This window comes from Corvus hawaiiensis, chromosome 3 (genome assembly GCF_020740725.1).
Source record: "Corvus hawaiiensis isolate bCorHaw1 chromosome 3, bCorHaw1.pri.cur, whole genome shotgun sequence".
NCBI classification, from domain to species: domain Eukaryota; kingdom Metazoa; phylum Chordata; class Aves; order Passeriformes; family Corvidae; genus Corvus; species Corvus hawaiiensis.
In genome coordinates this window covers 3,390,381-3,399,373 of record NC_063215.1, presented here as the reverse complement: position 1 = coordinate 3,399,373, position 8,993 = coordinate 3,390,381, and positions in this window count along the sequence as shown.

Here is an 8,993-nt window from a genome sequence, read left to right as displayed (position 1 = left end):
AGCCACTGAATAAAAAGTGGGTCCAGGCACTTAAAATATATCAAGGAGGAAAAAATAGATAGAAATAGGTCTGATTTTTGCTGAATTTTGTTTTAAAATAGAGAGTCACCCAAAAGCTGGGTCAGCTTTGAGGAACATGAGGAGAGGTCATTGCTCCCACCACAGAATTCCCAGCAAGGAGCCTGCAGGTCTCAGCTGTCCCCAGTGAGGTGATTCAAGCCCTCGAGTGCTGGTTCCTCTCCTGGGGCTTAGAGCCACATTCACTTCCCCAGATGCCTGGAGAGAAAAGCTGGTGGAAGTCAAGGTTGATCCTTCTGAGGTCCATCCTGAAAATGCCTTTTCGTGGACCGACAATCAGAGCTGCATCTCCATCTGGAGTACCAGTGGCTGCTGCTCCATCTCTTGGAAGCAGGAATCTTCTGGGCACTGATTCAAGTGTTGTCCTCAGCCGCCCAGTGAGACACGTTCCCCATGAAATGGAAGAGCCAGTTTGAGGCTAATCCATGGGAATAATTAACTGCATTTTTATTTTACATGATCAGACTGGAGGACCATGGATTTTTCCAGCCTATCTGGAGGACAAAATTTCAGATTGTTTTTTGTGCCCCCAAAAAGCTCAATGCAAATTTTCAAGGGGGAGGGGGGGGGAAATCTGTCTAGCATTTTAATTGGATAAATTTTGCTTTTACTCACAACTTAAATATTTCACTTAAAATTCTTTTCTTAGGAGGAAATTCTTCCTTGTGAGGGTGGGAGGCCCTGGCACAGGGTGCCCAGAGAAGCTGTGGCTGCCCCTGGATCCCTGGAAGTGTCCAAGGCCGGGTTGGACAGGCTTGGAGCAGCCTGGGCTAGTGGAAAGTGTCCCTGCCCATGGCAGGGGATGGAACAGGATGATCTTTAAGGTCCCTTCCCACCCAAACTGCTCTGGGATTCTGCAAAAATAGTTATAAAAAACTTAAATTACTGAGCTGAGACATTAACACTTCATTTTCATTCAAACATTGTTTTGCTATTAACAGTCAAAAAATTTTCCTTGGAAGAGCCTTAATAAAACTTCTCCACTTTCTCTTTTTCAGCTAGACCCAATCCCAGAAGTTTTAGTCAGTCCAAAGCCCTACCTTTTTGGCATGGAGAAATCAGTTAAAAATTAATTGGCCCAGATTTCTTTTTTCTTTTTACTTCCTTTGGGTCAATTAAGAGGAAGCACAAAATTTTGCACATTTTACCTCACGATCAGCTTGCTGCTCTCCCTGGCATGGCCACCACGACCCAGTAATGGACAGGACCTTGCTCCTCTGTCACAGCCCCAAAGCAGAAATGATGAACAGGGTCACTGTTCCCAGGAAAGTGTCTAATTCCTCACTCTTCTATCACTGGGAAGTGCTATCCCATAATCAGTGAGTGATTCGAGGTCTCCCACAGTCACCCCCATAAAACCTTAATTAAATTCGGTGGAGACACGGTCACAGAAATGCCACACTGGGTCCCCTTGCACCAGGAAAGCCAAGAAATGACACATTTGAGGACTTAAAGGCTGAATTTTCAGATGGACTCTGCTGCACAGGATTTCAGCTATCACAGTTTAACCTTTTTTATAGATATAGATGATGCAGATATGGATATATATAGGAAAAAATCCCAGCTGGAGTATTCCCAGCACCTCCTGGGTTTATTTCACAGCCTGACGCTGTCAGCTGAGTGGGTTTTCCTTCAGATCGAGGCAGACAGGAGGAGGGGGAAGGAAAAAACAGGGGATTGCAAGGAGGATGTGGCAGGCTCCACTCCAGAACCGGAGTCAGACTTGCTTCCCCCGCTGCACGTTTTACAACCAAGGGTTGTGTCTGAGGGGATGCACACACGACATCCCAAAACCCCGGGGAGAAACCACCCCTCTGGCATCACTCATAAACCAGATGGTGGCCAGAGGAGCCGTGCAGCAGCTCCAAGGAGGAGCAGCACCCAAAGGTGTGCAAACGGCTCCTAAGATCCTCACTCATGTCTGTGTGACCTCTGGGAAATCTGGGAAGCTGACTGGCACCAGCACATCCCTCCCCTCTCCAGGCACGGGACACTCCTGAGTCCTGGATCATCACACTCCTGGGAGCTCCAAGCTGCGATGGTTGGGAAGTTAAGGTGAAATGTAAATGTGGGATTTAAGGTAAGCAATGATCGAATCTGGGGAAAACTCCTGATTTCAGCCTTTCATCTTTTCAACCTATTTTATGAAGAAGAATCAAGAAACCACCTTCATTCACACACCACTCAGAGCAGCCAAGACCTGGACCGGCCCCATCCTTGCAGAAGATGGACATTAGAGAGTCTTTGTGGTCAGACAAAGCATTCTGGCCACTGCTGCCCTCAGCACTAAATGTGCTTTAAAATGCTCTGGGGCAGCCACTGAGAGGGGCGTGCAGTGCCAAAGCTGTGGCTGTCCCATCCCTGGAAGAGTCCAAGGCCAGGCTGGACAGGGTTTGGAGCACCCTGGCATGGTGGAAGGTTGGAAAGGGATAATCTTTATTTTCCCTTCCAACCCAATCCATTCTGTGATTCCATGAGGATGCTCAGTGCTTCACCACTGCTCCTTCTCTACCCCCCCCTCGCCCTTGTGGCTGTCTCAGCTCCCCCCAAGAGGGAGGAGGGAGGTTATTACACAATGTTTTTGTTCCGCTGACAATTTCCCTCTGCCAGTTGGAACAGGCTGCTCATAAATTTCGGCTTTTTGGAGGGGTTTCAGGAGTTTTGCATTCTCAGATCATTGTCTGCCTTTCCCAGGAACAATGGGGGTAGGAGGGAGCTGCTCCAGAAATGCCATGTGCTACAAGGGGATCTCTCTTGGATAGGGATTGCTCAAGGGGGCAGAGGGAGTTGCCCTCAACTGCTTCAGCTCACAGCCTGGGTAGCCAAGGAGGCAGCTCAGTGGGAAGCAGGAATGCTGCTGGCAGTGCCCTGTGCAGATCTGCAAAGGTCAGCTCCTTCCTGCCACCCCAGAAAGATGATTGGAGGGGTTATCCTGTGATTATAAGGTGGGAAATGAGACGTGGGATGCCCCAAGCTGTGGGTGCTCAGCCTGAGATGCAGCCGGGCACCTTCTGGACTCCCAGGTGTGAACACCTTGGCAGGCTCAGCACGTCCTTCACCACCCTGGAAGCTGCCGGGGCTGGGATTTCAGAGAAAATCCTGTCCTGCAGGTGAGATAAAATCGAAAGCCTGTTGTAAGTCTTCTAACCAGATCAGAGGGATCAAGTTCCTAATTCTCTCCAGCTCATCCTGTGAAAGCAGCAGCCTTTCAGAGAGCTCTGTCCCCTTCCCGTGCTGCCAATTCTAGCCAAGCTTGGCTTGCCAAGGGTGGGCTCTGCCTGCTCCACAAAGTTCCTGGCACGGTGTTGGTCCAGCCCAACCAGCACTGACTCCAACCACCAGCAGGCTGGGTTCAGGAGATGTGGGAGCCAGGGATCATCCCAAACTGCCAATCTGGGTGCTGCTACCTCTCTGGGGGCATGAGGGTTTAACCATATCAACCTGTCTGGGCTGTGCCAGCTGGAGGAATGTCCCTGGTGCTGTTCAGCTCACCCACAGAGTTGCAGCAGCTGCTTGAGGGAACTCAGCCGGGACAGAGTGCAACAATCCTTCCTCAGAGAGAGCAGTCACTGAGGACTCAGAAATCCTGCAAAGGGACAATTCCCCAGTGCATTTTTAAGCCAAGGATGTAGGGACAAAGTTTTCTTGACCCGTGGCACACAAACCTCTCCCCCAGAGGTGGAATCACTCATTTGGATGGGAACAGCTGGAGTTGTGCTTCACCAGCAACCAGGACCCATCCTCTGACCCGAGGCCAAGTGCCCAATCTGACCAAGTCTGTATTATTAATTATGAAACAGCAGCCACAGCCAAATGACATCTCAGGAATGTCCTTGACCCGTGAAAGCTCCCAAATTTGCCTGGGGTTGTTTTCCTGTGCCTAATCCATGCCAGGAACTGTGATGACCATTGAAATCCAGCACCTGGAAATGCTCTCAGCCTTTTGGTTTGCTCCCAGCCCTAATACAGCTCCAGCACTGACACCAGCAAAGTCCTGAAGAAGTTATTTTTCCTTCTCTGGGTCTCTTCCAAGCCCAGTCAGCACAGGCAGAGGACCCCAGCCCTCTCAGACCCCCTCGGAGAGGATTGGCCAGCTCGTTCAGAAAGGTGGCTATAAAATCTTAATTATCTTCATTAGCTGCCAGCCTGCTCCGAGTTGCAGTCCCAGGGATGCCAGGATGTTTCCTAGTAACAGCATGCAATCAGCCAAAAAAGAGAGAGAATTATTTATCAGAGAGTTGCTTGCCATGCAGGAGGAGAGGATGGCAGAGGAAGGACGTCCCAGGGGCTCTGCAGGGAGGAGCTGCAGTCTCCAGCACCTCTGTGAAGGATGGCAGGGTGCAGCACTCCTGGAAATCCCTCCTTTGGGCAAAAGACAACCACCAAAAAATCTTCTTCTTCCCCTGGGTGGGAAAAGCCAGGATATCACACAAGAGCCAGGCTGAGCTCCTGCCCTGAGCTAAAAGGAACACTTCAGGCCAGGGGCTGGCTGTATATACCCAGCCATATTTCCTGGGAAAAGCCCTTTTTGGAGTTTTTCACCATTTTCCCATCCCAGCTTTGGGATGAACAAAGGCAGGGACTGATCTTGGTGCAGACAAAGCTTGAGATTTGCCATGTTCCACAGAGTGAGGTGAAATTTGCCTCATTGCTCGTGATTTCTTCCCAGTTCTGGCAGGGAACGAAAGGATTTAGCACCAGGATTTCAGTCCTAAGAGGTTTCTTCACATCCTCAAAATGCCAGCCTTCCTCCTGGCCCCAGTTCAGAGCTATTGCCACTGAAGAAGGAAAGTTGATTGCTTTGTGTGCTTTCTCTCACCTGGAATTCCCTGGAATTCTGTTTCTGCAGAGCAGCTTATGCACCAGCCTCCAGAGAACTAAGTTTGGAGTCTATGACTTTTGGTCTTCTTGCTCTTCCCATGCCCAGAAATTAATTCCCAGAGGACATGCTCCACGATTTTTCTAGGGTGTGAGGAGGACCTGACCTCCAGAGCTCTCCAAATCCTCCTTTTTCCCTTTCTTAAGGTGTGTGTAAAGCTCAGAGACACCTGAGGGTGGGCAGAGATCAGACATTAGGAGTTTTTTGTAGATGACAGGCAGCAGCCTCACAATCCCACCAGAGAGATCCATTAGAGCGCTAGGATGGCTCTCATGGATGTAAATACATTTAATTTCACTAAGCAGCCCCTGAAATTTTATTTCCCCAGCTGCTGGTTATTCTCCTTCCCAAACTGTCGTTAAGTGCAGGAGCTTGGAGCAAGTCTGACCGATAGGAACCGAGGCAAAAAAGGCCATTCAACCTTTCCCATAATCACCCTTTGTTAGGCTGTCCCCCCATCCAACAGTCCACACGCATTTTCCCTCAAGTGTGCTGTTAAAACACTCGCAAACCCCCTTTCTGCCACTCTTAGCATCCCTGGCCACTCTCTGCTCCAGCTGGTCCTCAGCCCTCCAGCTTTCATCCCTAAGTACCCCAGCCTTGCATTTGCTCTCTTCTTTCATTTCCCCTCCTTATTTCCATTTCTTGTATGCTCCCTTTTAACAGCTCAGCTCACTAAGAAGTGTCTTAATTAGCCAAGGAGGCTTTGTGCTGAAATTCCTGATTTTCATGTGCAAAGGCAGGGTTTGTTCCCAAGCTCTGAATGAGTGTTCTTTAAAAATAAATCAGCCAGCTGTCTTGGACACCTTCTCCCCTTCATAGCAACCTCAGAGTTCCCCAAAAAATCTGAAGTCAACTCTCCTGAAATCCAAAGCCCTCAGTCTCGGCTTCCTAAGCCTCTCTCCAGGTGCAAGTCCAGTTACTTCACAGCTCTGAGAGCCCCAGCTGCCCCCCCTGAGCCCAGCTGTCCTCTGCTCCTCCTCCTTTATGAGGAGCAGGTCAAAAACTCTGATGGAAGTGGACAGGAACTGACCAAGGAGTCTCCCTGTACTCTGTGCTTGTGAAATCCCACCTGGAGCACTGAATCCAGCTCTGGACCCTCACTGTAAGGACAGGGAATCGTTGGAGCAGGTCCAGAGGAGGCCATGGAGATGCTCCAAGGGCTGGAGCCCCTCAGCTCTGGAGCCAGGCTGGGAGAGCTGGGGGTGTTCACCTGGAGAAGAGAAGGATCCAGGGAGACCTCAGAGCCCCTTGCAGGGCCTGAAGGGGCTTATAAAAAAGAGGATGCACAACTTTTTACATGGGCAGAGAGGGACAGGACAAGGGGAACACTTTTAAACCAGAGGAGGGGAGATTTAGACTGGATATTAAGAAGAAATCCTTCAGTGTGAGGGTGGTGAGGCCCTGGCCCAAGGTGCCCAGAGAAGCTGTGGCTGCCCCGGGATCCCTGGAAGTGTCCAAGGCCAGGCTGGATGGGGCTTGGAGCACCCTGGGATAGAGGAAGGTGTCCCTACCCATGGCAGGGGGTGGGAATGGGATGATCTTTGAGGTCCCTTCCAACCCAAACCATTCTGTGATTCCGTGGTTCTGGATTTATCCTTCCCTGGAGATACTCAAAAGCCGTCTGGACACAACCCTGAGCAAGCAGCTCTAGGGAATCCTAGGACCAGGTGACCTCCAGTGTCCCTTCCAACCTAAACCATCCCGTGAACCTCTGATTCTGTGAACTGAAGCCAAGCTCTTGCACTTGCCAGAAGCTCAGCTGCAGTCCTTCAGCCGCTGCTCGTGGCGCGGGGGATTTTCAGATGCCCCCTCTGCACACACGGGATCACCCCGACTTTCCCAGCCTGACCAGCCTGTAAAGGACACAAGGACATGGTTTTCCTTGATATCACCCTGCCTTCCTCCCACCTCTTTCTCACCCTTTATCATCTCCAGCCTGGCATCCTAGCCCAGAGGAAACACGGCTTTTAATGAGCTCAAGCCTGGCAGATCTAAGAGGTGCCACCGCGGCTCAGCCTCCCAGCGCTCCCAGCTCCTTTCTTTCCCATCACATCCCCGTGGAATGTTTGCTCTGCCTTCCCCGCTCCCCTCCCGCGCCTCTTTGTTCCCCTTTCACCGCTCCGCGGCCGCAGGGGTTTGATCACCTGCGGCTTTTTAATCCCCACGTGCAGCTCCCCTCCATCTTCCGGACAGCAGAGAAAGAAAGGTCCCCTTTGAGCTTCTCCCCGTTTTGTCTCCGGGCCCCCAATACCCTCCGAGAGCAGCTCTGCCCCATCCCCTTGAGCATCCCGCCCGCACAAAGCCCTCTTTGTGCCGGCCTGGGCTCCAGCCAGCCCGGGCTGCAGGCTCAGGCTTATCTTTAGGCAGAGCCAGCTTTACAGGCTTCAGCAGGACCACTCCAACGCTGAGTGGATCGTGCCAGGCATCCGAGTTCCTCCTGCAGCACTCAAAAATTCCCTGCCCCAGCCCTCACTGCCAAGAATTGCCCTTTTTTCCCCATGTTTTCGCTCGAAGATGATGAGGGGATGATGCTCCTGCTGTTGTTGTCTGCCATCGCTTACTGGTGCTATCCAGGGGGAAATTGGGCTGCTTGGCCAGGCTTTGGGAAGCTCTTGCCAGCTCAGGATTCCCCGGGGGCTCACACTGGTCTCTCCGGGTGATTGCCAAGGGGAGCAGGGGGAACAGCAGGAATCTCTGCCAATATGGGATGCAAAGGTTGAGTTCATCCTGTCCAGGCACCTGGAGGGTTCCGTGCACTGCTGAGACCGATTCCCTCAGGGAAGGAGATGGAAGGATTCAAGGGCTGCTCTTAAAATGGTTTTCATGTGTGGAGTGGGCTCAGTGAGAGAGGTCAGAGAGGGTTTGGGGGGATTCCCTCTAGCCTGGTTTTGCTTGGAAAGGAAAATTCCCCTGTTCCTACTGATTTATCCTCAGCAAGCTGCACTTGCAGGCCTCAGGCAAGGCATGGACTCCAGGCTGGTTTTAGCCGGAATGTTCTGTGAGTCCCAGAGGGAAAAAGTGCTGCTTCACTGCTCCAGGAGCGCCCTTAACCCCAAAGGAGGCCCCTGTGCTATGTTAGGGTCTTTTCTCAGGGGAACACCCTGATCTCTAATTGCCAGGTGGTTGTTGAAAAGATTTTTGCAGTCACAGCCTGATTTTTTTTCCCCCTGTGCTGCTTGCAGGTGGAAATCATCTCCTTGGGGGCATCTGTCCAGGGTATTTACCCATCTCTAGAACAAGCCTAAATCCTGATTACACAAAGGTTCCCCAGCAAAAGGAATAGAAGTGTCCCTTACAGGTAAAGGAGAAAACCTGAATCCTCTTGTTCCCTGGCCAGCTCTGCCCAGAGAGGAAGAGAAGAGCAAAGCTGCTCCCTCCAAAATCCAGGAGAGCAAAAAGTGAGGGCTTGAGGGATGTGCCAGCAGCAGACAAAGGCTTCTGAGCAGGGGAGGGAGCGAGGAGCTGGCTCCGAGGCTGCTGGCCGGGTTGCCATGGATTTTGTGCTAATCAGCCCCTTTCTTGCCGGGAAGCAGAGGGAAAAGGGAGGATTTTGAGCGTGGAGGAGTTGCCTCCCTACCTGAGCCGTGTCCTGCCACCATCTGCACGGTGGATGTGCCAGAGCAAAGGGCCAAAACTCGCTGGTACGGGATATTTTGGGAAATGATGTCCCTGGCTGTGGCTCGGACCTGGCCGTGCTCTCCTGCAGGGCTGCCCGCATCGTGCCACCTTTGGGGTGTGGGTGTTGTGAAGGGGGAATTTACAGGGGTGGACGGCAGGGGCAGGATTTGGGGGTGCCTGTGTGAGCTGCGGGACACCTCCAGACCCCAGATAAACCCCCAAGGCCCTCCTGTAAGCGCGCACATCAGTGTGCAAACCCGTGTGTGCTCCGCTCTGCCCCTGTGTGGGGGCTGGCACCGTGCCTGGGGCTCCCCACAACATTGCATTTTCATTTCCAGGATGTTTCCTTGAACAGACCAGAGGGGCAGAGGCAGGCTGCGGAGCTGAACGTGGACCAGGGGAGGTTTATACTGGA